Source organism: Magnolia sinica, chromosome 14 (genome assembly GCF_029962835.1).
Source record: "Magnolia sinica isolate HGM2019 chromosome 14, MsV1, whole genome shotgun sequence".
NCBI lineage: Eukaryota > Viridiplantae > Streptophyta > Magnoliopsida > Magnoliales > Magnoliaceae > Magnolia > Magnolia sinica.
Window position 1 is genome coordinate 58,230,591 of NC_080586.1, and position 11,639 is coordinate 58,242,229.

The following is an 11,639-nucleotide window of genomic DNA, read 5'->3' on the forward strand; positions in this document are numbered from 1 at the left end:
AAGTGATAAGTGGCTGAATATGGAAACTTTCCATGCAACTGGTTGCATTTGAACTCAATTGACATTCGCATCACTTATCTGGACCATTCACTTGGTTTAGTCGATTCTTCATCCACTACTATGCAAAAATAACAGCAATCTGGTGGTACTAAGTGCCCGTTTGGATACCACCAAATAAGTTACTTTTTAACTTGCCCCACATGATGAACTATCCCCATCAAAGGTGGGGCCCACATGATGGACAGTCCACATTAAAGGTGGGGCCCACACGATGGACTGTTCACATCAAAAGGTGGGCTCCGCATGATAGCCAATGGACATTGAAGCGGGGCCCACATGATGGATGATCCACGTTGAGGTTGCCTTGAATGATGGACAGTCCACATCAAAGGTTTGCCCTTAATGAAGATGGGCGCACATCCAAGGCAAGCCCCACATGATGGAGGAAACACATTGAAGGTGGGGCTCACACGATGGACAGTTCACATCAAAGGTTGATCCTAACATTAAGCAGCCCACATCCAAGCCGGCCCGCATAATAGACAACCCACATTAGAAGTGGGGCTCACATGTACGAGTCCTCAAGATGCACGAAGGTGAAACCCACGTCATAAAATTAATTCTACCACTGCCTAGTTACATGACTAGGTTACCAGACACCATAATCTGTGAATGGCTATCAAAGATGCTATTTATAATATCTCTAATTCTCTTAGGGATGAGAGAACAGTTTGATGCTTTTAACAACGAATTTTCCTATGCTTTTTATCTCTGCTCATTGTCGGTGTTTGGGCGAATTTTTGTATTACTTTTTTTAAAAAAAGAAGAAAAACATATATATATATATATATATATATATATATATATATATATATATATATATTTCAGGAGGGCTCCACAAGTCGGGCCTTACCTAACATATAACAAGCAAAGCAGAAAGCTGCAGAGAGGGCTCGAAAGGGCAAACTTCTCCCTGAAGAGCTCTTGTCGGCCTCTCCTGCTGACCACAGAAACAACCCCTATTCCTTCATCGGGCTGGATTGCAAACTTTAGCCACGCTAACAAAAAAAATGCCACTCCTCTTGGGAAACAACAGCTCCAGGAGTCGAGATCAAAGAGACCCAGAATCTAAAGTCTTCATACTTGCAATCTCACCATTGGAACACAAAACAACCCACTCAATCAGCCATTTCTTAGCCCAATCCAAAAGGCACCAGGCAGAGAGACTATACTCTGATCCTCCAGGCAGCGGATTAGATAGCCATGCCACGAACTTCGATAATCAAGCAACCCACACATGAGCCTGGAAGCGAAGCTGCACTGCAATGAAAACTGCAGCCCAGCTGTCAAATCCGCTAGGCCAGCAGCCTGATTTTTACAGCAAGGCTTCCCATCCAAAAGGAACAAGCCAACTCTCAGCTGTCATAACCTACTACATTGCACCTCAACTGCACTACTACAGAGTTTTTAACATTTGAGCATTGCAGATATGAAATAGCTTTGCCACCTATGCTCCTTTCAATCTAGTTCAAGAACTCAAAAGGTCAACTCAAATGTTCTAGCTAGGTAAGGTTGAGTAGAATCAGAGCACATTTCAAAGATGTGAACCATGAGGCACTACAACAAAGAGACTTTTAGCAGCGCTCACAAGCGCCGCTATAAGTCCCTAAAAGCGCCGGTGATTCTATTATTGGTGCTAGTCAAGCGCCGATAAATGGGTATGTCGCTAAAAGTATTGGCGGCGCTAAGTAACTTCTATCGGCGCCTTTCTGAGCACCGATAATTGTATGTTTTTCTGACACAAAAAAGCGCCGGTAAAAATCACTTAGAGCGCCACTAAAAATGGTTTGTGGACACTTTTTCGTAAGATTTCTACACAAGCGCCGCTAGAAGCCTTTGTACGGATTTGTGAGGCCCTAGCACGCCAGTAATTTTTTTTTTTTTATTATTATATATAATTCAATCAAAACCTGTATTTTTTAAATATTTGAAACATAAAAATGATGCAATACAAATAAAACTGAATATTAAACAAAATTTATATTACCACACAATAAAAAATAAAATATTACAATAAATGGTCTTGAATGTAAATAAATAAATAAAAACAAATCCTCTATATGGTCTTACTCCTAGCACGAGTGGTGTCAAAAGGCTGAAGTGATTTGAACTCTGGATTGCCCCACTTGTATGCAACGAGAAGAGTGGATCACCCACCATTAGCCCTTTGAAAATTGTCTTGGGAAAAGAGAACAAGATAAATACAGATCTACATAATTTTCAAAAGACCCAAAAAGAAAAAATAAAAAAAAGAAAGATTACCTTGGATTGTGAAAAAGACCCACTTTGTTTGCATACAAAAGGCTTATACTTGTGATTTGATCCATCAACTTCCACTTTTGTACCAGAAAAGATGAACAAAACCATCAAAGCAGCTCCCACCAATTTCACTAAAGGGCTAAAAGCTTTCCACCAAAGAACCAAATGGTTCTAAGTCATTCAAATAGTATTAGAATTACATGATGTTAGGCTGGTCGAAAAATAAATTTATTAGACCTTCAATTGGAATCAATTTAATGATGTTCTTACATTGTTTTACACCCCCAAAAGCATAGGGCTGACACCATTTTCCCTCACAAAGATTTAATCTACCGAGCATGTATTGAAGTTAGGTTGACACTTCTCATTTACGAAAATAAAAACAGATGGAAGGAAAGGGAAACATATTCAACATATCACAAAGACTTAGACCTTACTTCTGCTCAATAAAACCAATATTTTATATCTATTTAAGCTTTGTTTGGATGCACAACCGAATCAAATTGTAAAAGTAAAAAAAAAAAAAGAAAAAAAAAAATAGTAGCAAAAGTACAAGCAGGAGACTTTTGGTTATTGAAATGACACGTGTCATTGAAGCGGCTTGGTGGATCATAGTGGATCCTTGTGGGGCCCACCATGATGTATGTATATTATATCCATGCCCTCCATGTATTTCACCAGCTCATTTTAGGCCAGTCAGAAAATGCGGCAGATCCAAATCTAAGGTGAACTGCACCACAGGAAACAGTGGTGATTGAACGCCTACCATTAAAATTTTCTTAGGTCGACAAAAGTTTTGAATTAAGTTGATACTTGGGTGGTCCCTTCATCCATGTCTTTGTGACCTTATCAACAGCTTGGATGGCAAATAAATATCCTCGGTGGCTCCAAAGAAGTGTTTAATGGCATGCATTCAATCATCCCTATTTCCTATGGTGTGGTCCACATGAGATTTGAATCTGCTTCTATTTTGGACTATTGCACTGTAATGAACTATCAAAATAAATGGACCGCGTGGATATCAGGCACATGGATCACAATGGCCCCTTGGGAACCACCCATTTAATGAATAGTTTCATTAATAAGATTATTAGAAAAGAGGCTGAAATACTCGTCACTTGCAAAGTTTATTTCAATTCGTCTTTACTAATTCCTCCTGATAATTCCAGGTTATTAAAGACTATATACTCCAACCACCAACAAATTCGTAGCCAAACCAATGGACGTGTCAGGGGCAGCCTCTTCCACGATAAAGTGGGCCTTGGAGCTATTCAGTTGGGGTTTGCTTACCTGAAGCTTCCCAATTCCCTGAAGTGCACTTTTATAGGCAAGGAGGGAATGCCCTAATACCACGCCAATATTCCTCCCCACCATAAATGGGGAACTTCCAGATGCACCTACCATTAGTTCAGATAGTAGGAACAGAAAACCCATTGCAAGGGTTGGGCTCAACAAGCCCAGATCAAGACTCTCTTCTTTATAAGAAGACCAACACCAAAGAGTGACAGAACTACAAAAGAAAAGAAAAGAAACGAAATGCAAACGGAACTATATTACCTGCCAACGTGAAATGGGTAACTTCGTGCTCAGGTTGTTTAGAGTTCCATTAGATACAATCAGGTTACCCTCACTGTTTTCAAAATCAATCAGATTGACTTTGTGGGGCATAGTGGAAGACCCAATCTCGCTAGCCTTGGTTATCTGTACAACAGATCCACCGCAGGAACAACATACTCACATTTTAGACAAAATAAGACTTCAGAGAAAGCAAAGAAAAGGAGATCCAAGTGAGACTTTTGAAGAGGAGCTGTGTACATACCCAAACATATGTACATACCCACACCATGCACACACAATCTCAAGTTTCTTTTTGTATAGGTACGATCACACCATTCTAAAAAATACTTCAAGCCAGTTGTGTAATCAAAAGAATGTACTTAGTCTTTTCCAAAACAATAAGAGGTTGTGACTGTATGATTGCTCCTCCTACAGAAACACCAAATCAGGCAAGGAACAACTGCAGGCTTTTCCAAAACATCAAATGATGCAAAACCCAGTACAAAAATTCCCCAATTGTAAATAGATTTGCATACCCATTTGTGAATGAGATAGGCATGATTTCTGCTTTGCAACACCCACATCTTATAAAGCTCTATGGATGCTGTATCAGTTTGTGGATGAGATAGGCATGATTTCTGCTTTGCAACACCCGCATCTTGTAAAGCTCGATGGATGCTGTATCAGTTTGTGGATGAGATGGGCATGATTTCTGCTTTGCAACACCCGCATCTTGTAAAACTCTATGGATGCTGTATGGAAGGAAATCAGCTATTGCTCATATATGAGTATATGGAAAATAACAGTCTTTCCCATGCTCTGTTTGGTATGATTTGTTTCACCGTGATCATGACATGACGGTGGCCCAAATATCGCATGTGTGCCACAAATTCTCTTAGCATTGTTCATCAGGAAATGAAGCTTAATAGTATATTAACAGAGTTGGCTTTAAAAGATGTCATAAGAAAGAACTTTGATGGAAAAGGCTGGACAAATTGAAGGGAATGATTGGAAGTACCACATCCAGAGAAATTAAGCAATTGAGAATTGTTGTCAACATCGAGCATGTAATAAACCTGTAAATAGATTAGTGTGAAAGAGATCACAATCAGCAACAAGACAATTATGCTGTAGTTAAATATTTAAGCAAATGGAATATGCACATATGTTTAGTTGAATTCTGTAGCATTTAAGAGCTAAAGCAATTGCTAAGAAGAAAGAACATAAGCAAGCAGCCCAGTGCGAGATTCGGCTGGTCATGGCATTTTTAACTAAGATTGTCACTCATGTCTCAACAAAACAACCTTAACGACCTTTAGTCAATCTCAGTTGATGGTCCATAACAAGTTAGGTGACAAAGTAAATATATTAAAGGAAGACAGTAAATTTAAATACATGTCAATCAGTTAGCATGGCTCACAATGGAAGATCTACCATACCTCAATTCCAGCATTATGCAAGGCTTTCACCATTTGTCAGAACTAGCATAGCGGCTCATGGGAGCAAAGAAATTTATGGTAGAATAACAGAAAAATATCAATCAAATAAATAATATACCGCATAGAAAAAGCATAGCAAGACCTAGTAAGAGTGATACCTACATGACTAGCAAGCATGTACCACAGCTAATAGTATGTGGCATCAACTGTTTCCAAATCACAACCTGGGAATATATTGAAGTAAGACAATGAAGCATAGGGTATTGCGCACCACAAGATAAACAGCTTAAAGAACCAATTGATTGCTAAGAGAAAGTATAGCCGGCCTGATGATTGGACCGGCCTATTCTCAGGCCAAGGCATCTACATGGAGGGACCCACCTCATGGACAGCCTCATTTGACCATCCAATAAATGTCCACCAAATCCATTAAGGAATGATTTACACCAATTACCTGATGAGCATAGCATTGATGTATTTTGAATCTGCCACCTAATATACAGAAAATAGATAGTTGGACCTGATTGATAATTCACCCTGCCTCAAATCTTTAGTGTGCACATACTTATGTTACATTCAATTCTACCATTGATGTGTTGCTTTCGTTAAAGAGTGCATCAAATGAAAATTAGTAGAGCCAAAACAGGGCATGACCTATCCATGATCTGTCCCAATAGTCCAAGGGTCAAGAAAGTTGAACCCCTAGGCTGCACTTGAACAAACTGAAAAGTGTGCATATGATCGCTGGCTAAGTATTGCCTATATTTCCTTCACAAAGCAAAGCATGCATTATTAACGGATCAAACAAAGATTAAAAAAATCAAGAATAAATCATCAATCTAGCAGTTGGAAAAAAAGATCCCATACTCAAAACACATGAGTCATAATGTTTTTAACTACTATTATATCTCTAAACAGTCACGAAAAAGGCCAGCCCACTACCCAAAACAAAATCTCTCCACAAAGCATCTCAGGAGCAAGCACCATAACTGGAAAGAAAGACCTGTCGCTTTTGTAACTATGAACACATTCAATTAGAAATTTCATAGGCATAAAATGTAAATAGATTCAACATTACCAAGCTCAAATTAAAATCCAAGCATGCACTAAGCTGTAGATATCTTTTTCCCTAAATAAAAGCTTGGCATGTATATTAATAGAAGGAGATTTACCATGTAGTGCCCATCTATGTATTCAAGAGTGGCACCAATTGGAACTTGTGAATCATACACAACCAGTCCAACCTGCCATTGATTATATATTTTACTTAAACTGCTCAATGTGTAGTGCCAACTGACAAATGAATAAGTAAATGAATATTAAGCAATTCTTACCCTTGATCACTTGCTTAATGGGTCTAGATTGACTCCTCTATTAATAAAAACACCAGTCAAATCTTGTCTATGAGTCTATACAAAAACAGGGGAAAGAAAAGACATGAAGAAAAGAAATTCCCCAAAACATAATCAAACAAATGCATCTTTCAAGCCAACTACAGTGATCTGTCACGAATAATTGAACAGATGCCTCTACCAGGTGACCCACTGATTCAAAGTGGCCACACAAAAGTGCAGTAAAGTGTTTGGCTAGTTGTCGTTTCATTTTGGTCTAGTCTCATTTTGTTGATCTTTTTCTTTTTCTAGATGACAATACATACAACTATGGCTGTATTTCAATCCCATTCCACAAATCCTGCAGTCTCCTTGCAGCTTCTCGCTTTTCTAGCTGCCCAAACACAGAGGCCATGATCAATATCTTCAAGGAAGAAAGAAAAGACCAACAAAAAGATAGAAAACTCTGTAAGCAGGAAGTGGACGCACATAAATCACAGTTCCGCAGAAAAAAAAATAGTAGTTGTTCCTAATTAATGATTTTGGTGTAGTGCCACTTACCACACATCAACAGGAGTAATGTTAGGATCCAAGGAGGATTTCTAGTGCCCGGTACTATAGCGTAATCACCTGAAAAGAGTGTAACTAACCACATAAACTCACCTACAATGAAGAAAAGTACCAATGTGGGTGTGGCTCCATTTTAAACCAATGATGGTCAAAGCTATTAATGATGTTCCATGTTTGGTGGCTAGCCCTGCATGGGTCATTCCTCTTTATTGATCCAGGCAGTGGCACATGTGCCACAAATTGCCTTTCCATCTATACTTGAGAAAATAGTCTTGGAAATCCTCTATTGCAAATCATACACAAAAAATAAAAACAAAAACAAAAAAATGGTCTAAAAACTACAGACACCCTTTACACTAATACAAAACATGCAATCACACTATTTACACCACCTTACAGATAGATGCACCCTTTCCTCCAAGTTTCAGTAATACAACAACAAAAAGCTATACTACCATAATACCAGAAGTAGAAAGAAAGGAGTCATCTAACAAACAGGTTGTGTTCAGAAATTAGTTGCCATTCTCAAAATTTTCAAACCCACTAAAGAATCAAAAAAAAAAAAAAAAGAAATCTCTAAAATTCAGACTCAGTCCTACTTCAAATATTAGATTTCTCAAGATAACAGAATCATACAGCAAAAATTACCCAAATAATCCTGAAAAAAATGGAACAAGAACAACTCAAAACAAGATATACACAAACAACACTTACAATAATCTCTACAAAATTCCAATTCCTTCCTAAAATCCAGTAACAAACTTCCAATCAGAATCAATGCTGGAAAATTAGAGCTAATGTAGGAGTAAAGATCAAGCAGGTAAGTTAAAGACAATGCATAAATCAAGAGTGTTTCAAACATCATGTACCCAACATTAGCTAAATGAACATATCCATAAGCAATTGAGAACTAACTGACATGGGCAAAATCGGGGTGAGTATATATGGAAAAAGAAAAGAGAAGAAAGGTATATGATCTATAAAATATGGCATATGACATGCATGGAGATTCAAACGTTTCGTACCCGCAGGATAATAGCATGAAGATTCAAATGTTTGGTTTCAACATAGTAAATCCCAAATTAGGGTTTCAACATCTTAAATCCCTAATTAGGAATTCGCCATTGTAAAATCCTAATTAGGGTTTCAACATTGAAGATACTAATCTCAAGAGAGAGATTGAGGGCGACATTGACACACAGAGAGAGATAGAGAGAGACCTAAGAGAGGGAAATCGAGAGTGATTGTGCCACGTATGGAGGTTTCTTCGCCGCCCGATTGAGAGAGAGCTCTCGCTTGGCAGAATGGGGAGAGAGAGAGAGAGAGAGAGAGAGAGAGAGAGAGCGTTGCAGTGGGTAGTTGTTGGAGTTGCAGCAGAGAGTCCGTTCATAGAGTTGTAGAGAGAGGTGTCGTGGAGTTGCAGAGAGAGAGAGAGAGAGGGCGGGGAGAAGGAGAGAGTCGGGGGCTGGGATAGGAATGAATAGGGTTTTTTTTTTTGAATTTGTACACCTCATTTAGCAGCGCGAATTTGTACACCTCATTTAGCAGCGCCCTATTCTGCTCAGCACCGGTACAATGCAACTCCGAAAGTGCCAACTAATCCCCTTTTTGTTGTAGTGAGGGGTCTCTTATGGATCGCATTGTGTACTGGCAGGCTTGTTTATTCTCAGCATGGCTAAGTCAAACATTTCTCTTACATGATTGGTCGACCTAATTGATCATTCTTCCACAAAATCTCACTACTAGTAGTTAGCCATATGGATCAAAGTTGCGATCCTCAGCCGAAATGCAGCATGTTGTTTAATCAGAAATGAGCAAGCCTTCATACTAGCAGGTGGAAAAAGCTATTTCGTATATGTAATGCTCAAAGCTCACCCAAAACCAACCCCAGGATGGGATTGTGTTTAACTTTTGTTTAGGAATGTTGAAAATCTTGGAAAAGAAGAAAACCCAAAAGGATACCAGCATCCAAACAATAGATACCAGCCAATCAATCTGCATCCAAACTGTTCCCAAACTGCAACCAAAAAAACTGCATCCAAAAATGGACAGCACGACCAACCAATCAAATGTTACAATATCCACTTCGACCAACCAAAATTGCGTCCAAAACTGGACAGCATGACCCCATCGTTGTAGTTGGTGTTTGGGAGAATTTTTGTATTACTTTGTTGTAGTTGCTGATTCTATTTTCCGCCTTTACAATGCAGTTTGTTTGTGATGGTTGCCTTTGGAAGATAATAATTTAGTATAGAGAAGTTATTAACTTCTTTAATAGTGTAAGAGCCAACCATTGGTACTTATAAAAATTCCATCTTATGTACTAGGCACATGCATATTTGTTTTCCCTTTTTCATGACTTGCAATGTGTGGTTATGCCTTTCATAGGTGTGGAGCCAATGCTTGGTTCAACCCATCCATTGCTTTAATGGTCCATCTTCGATGAACTGTGCCCCAAAAATATCTTCATTTGATAAACTCTAACCTTTTCCATTTTGGGTATGCAAATACATGGTTAAGAAGAAATGCTCCAACGGTCCACATTCAACGGAGAAAAGACAATATTTAATGATTAGAATCTTCCAATTTGAGAGATGTTTCGGACATGATTTATCCAAGGTAGGGCCCTTGGATCAATGGATGGGATAAACAAAAAACGCATCACACATGTAGAGATTAGCTACCAAATAGGCCGGTTCCCTATTCATACAGAACATAAAAAAAAAAAATTTTTACAGAAATGAAATGTCAAAATACCTTGATGAAAATTCACTGTATGTACATTGATTTATACATTGAAAAATATAATAGAATCGGAAAAAGATACTGAAGAAGGATAGTTTCATGGTGGAGTACAGAAGGGCCTATTTGAATTTGTGTATAGTATTTTATTGTATTTATTTGGGTACTGTTCATGTATACATTGGATGGTTTTCAGAATATATCCAAATCAATCAAATACTAATCAATGTTTGGATAGGAGGTATTGTTTGGCATAGTATACAATACGTTATACAGATCAATGTTTGGATATGAAGTATTATGTTTGCGCATTGTACAATCTTAATTGGGTCAAGTGGCCTGTTTGACATATGAAACTTTCTGATTTCTAGCCCAGATGATTTTCACATTGAAATGTACCAAATGAACAGTTCCAATCTTACACTGCATAGGTACCAGATATCTTGTAATCGTACAAATTTCAAACTTTCATCCGCTGCCAAATACAGCGTAATGAATGCGGAGTATTGACAACTCTACCGTCAGTTTGAAAATTTGGTTAGAGTTTGTGTTCACACGCATGGGATTCAAATCCTATTCACTCCAATCCAAACACACTAAACGTCAACTCATAACTTCTAATACAATACAATACATCCCAAAACGCATATCCAAACAGGCCCTAAATGGCCAATCAAAATTTCTCTTCATACCTGCATGAGAGGAAAACAACCCTTAGAATATTAGAAACCAAACCTTTAAACAGAGATTCAAACATTAAAAAATAATAATAATAAATAAATAATCAGGAAGATGAAAGATTTAGAGCAATGATTAGAAAATGGATTTTAAAATGAATTCAAAATTTTTAATTAAAAAAATTTACCTTTGATGGATAACTTAAGGAAGAAAATTTTCTAAAACATTGAGAAAGACATTTGCAACCCATCAAAAGATGAGAGAGAGAGAGAGAGAGAGAGAGAGAGAGAGAGAGAGAGAGAGATATACCTGAGGGTACCATGCGTGCTTGCGGTCCATTGCTTTCATGGCCACTTATGTTGGAGAGAGACATTGGAAGGGAGAGGGGGGTTTCCGTTGCCACTTGAGAGAGAGGGAGAGAGATAGAGGGGCTGAGGTAGGGAGAGAACAGTAGGGAGATGGGGTTGGAAATGGGTTTTTTCAAGAGGGAGAAAGAAGGGCACTTGAGAGCAGCAGGGAGATTGAGGGGTTGAGACAGGGAGTTGGGGGCTGGAAATTGGTTTTCTCACGAGGGAGAGAGAAGGGAATGGGTGTGTTTTGCAAAAAAATACTATTTTTTAAACCTTATATCAATTCGTGTACATCCACGGCCCTAATAAGTAAGATATTCATGACACATTTATCCGCTTGATCGGACGGCTCCTGACGCACCACGTCTCGACCTCACAGGAGCGGGCGTACGCTCAAGCTCATTGTACCTTTTCCCACATATATATATATATATATATATATATATATATATATATATATTGCATTCAATCAATTGTTAAAAAATAATCTTAGATACAAATATACTTATTAACTACACCAAAAACAAAAATTACAACTCAACATCCATGATCAACCACAAAAATTGAAATCATATGCTACCTTTACTGACGATAGTGTATAACGTCGGTAAAATTAACCTCTCCCTCATCGGGCAGGAACATATTTGGGTGTG

The 11,639-nt window shown here is 38.3% G+C and overlaps 2 long non-coding RNA genes across 3 annotated transcripts; both read right to left on the reverse strand.

Annotated features, from left to right (window-relative positions):
* Positions 1-882: 882 nt before the first annotated feature.
* LOC131225821 (uncharacterized) lies at positions 883-11,243 on the reverse strand. Its single transcript, XR_009161573.1, has 3 exons — positions 10,946-11,243; positions 9,191-9,248; positions 883-1,079 (listed from the first exon to the last, which is right to left on the reverse strand). It is a non-coding gene; the product is annotated as an uncharacterized LOC131225821 (long non-coding RNA).
* LOC131225820 (uncharacterized) lies at positions 6,731-8,530 on the reverse strand. 2 transcript variants are annotated; one of them, XR_009161572.1, is made up of 3 exons: positions 8,437-8,530; positions 7,931-7,996; positions 6,731-7,040 (listed from the first exon to the last, which is right to left on the reverse strand). It is a non-coding gene; the product is annotated as an uncharacterized LOC131225820 (long non-coding RNA). The 2 variants fall into 2 exon arrangements; XR_009161571.1 differs by having other exon boundaries at positions 6,741-7,040; positions 7,208-7,996.
* Positions 11,244-11,639: the final 396 nt, after the last annotated feature.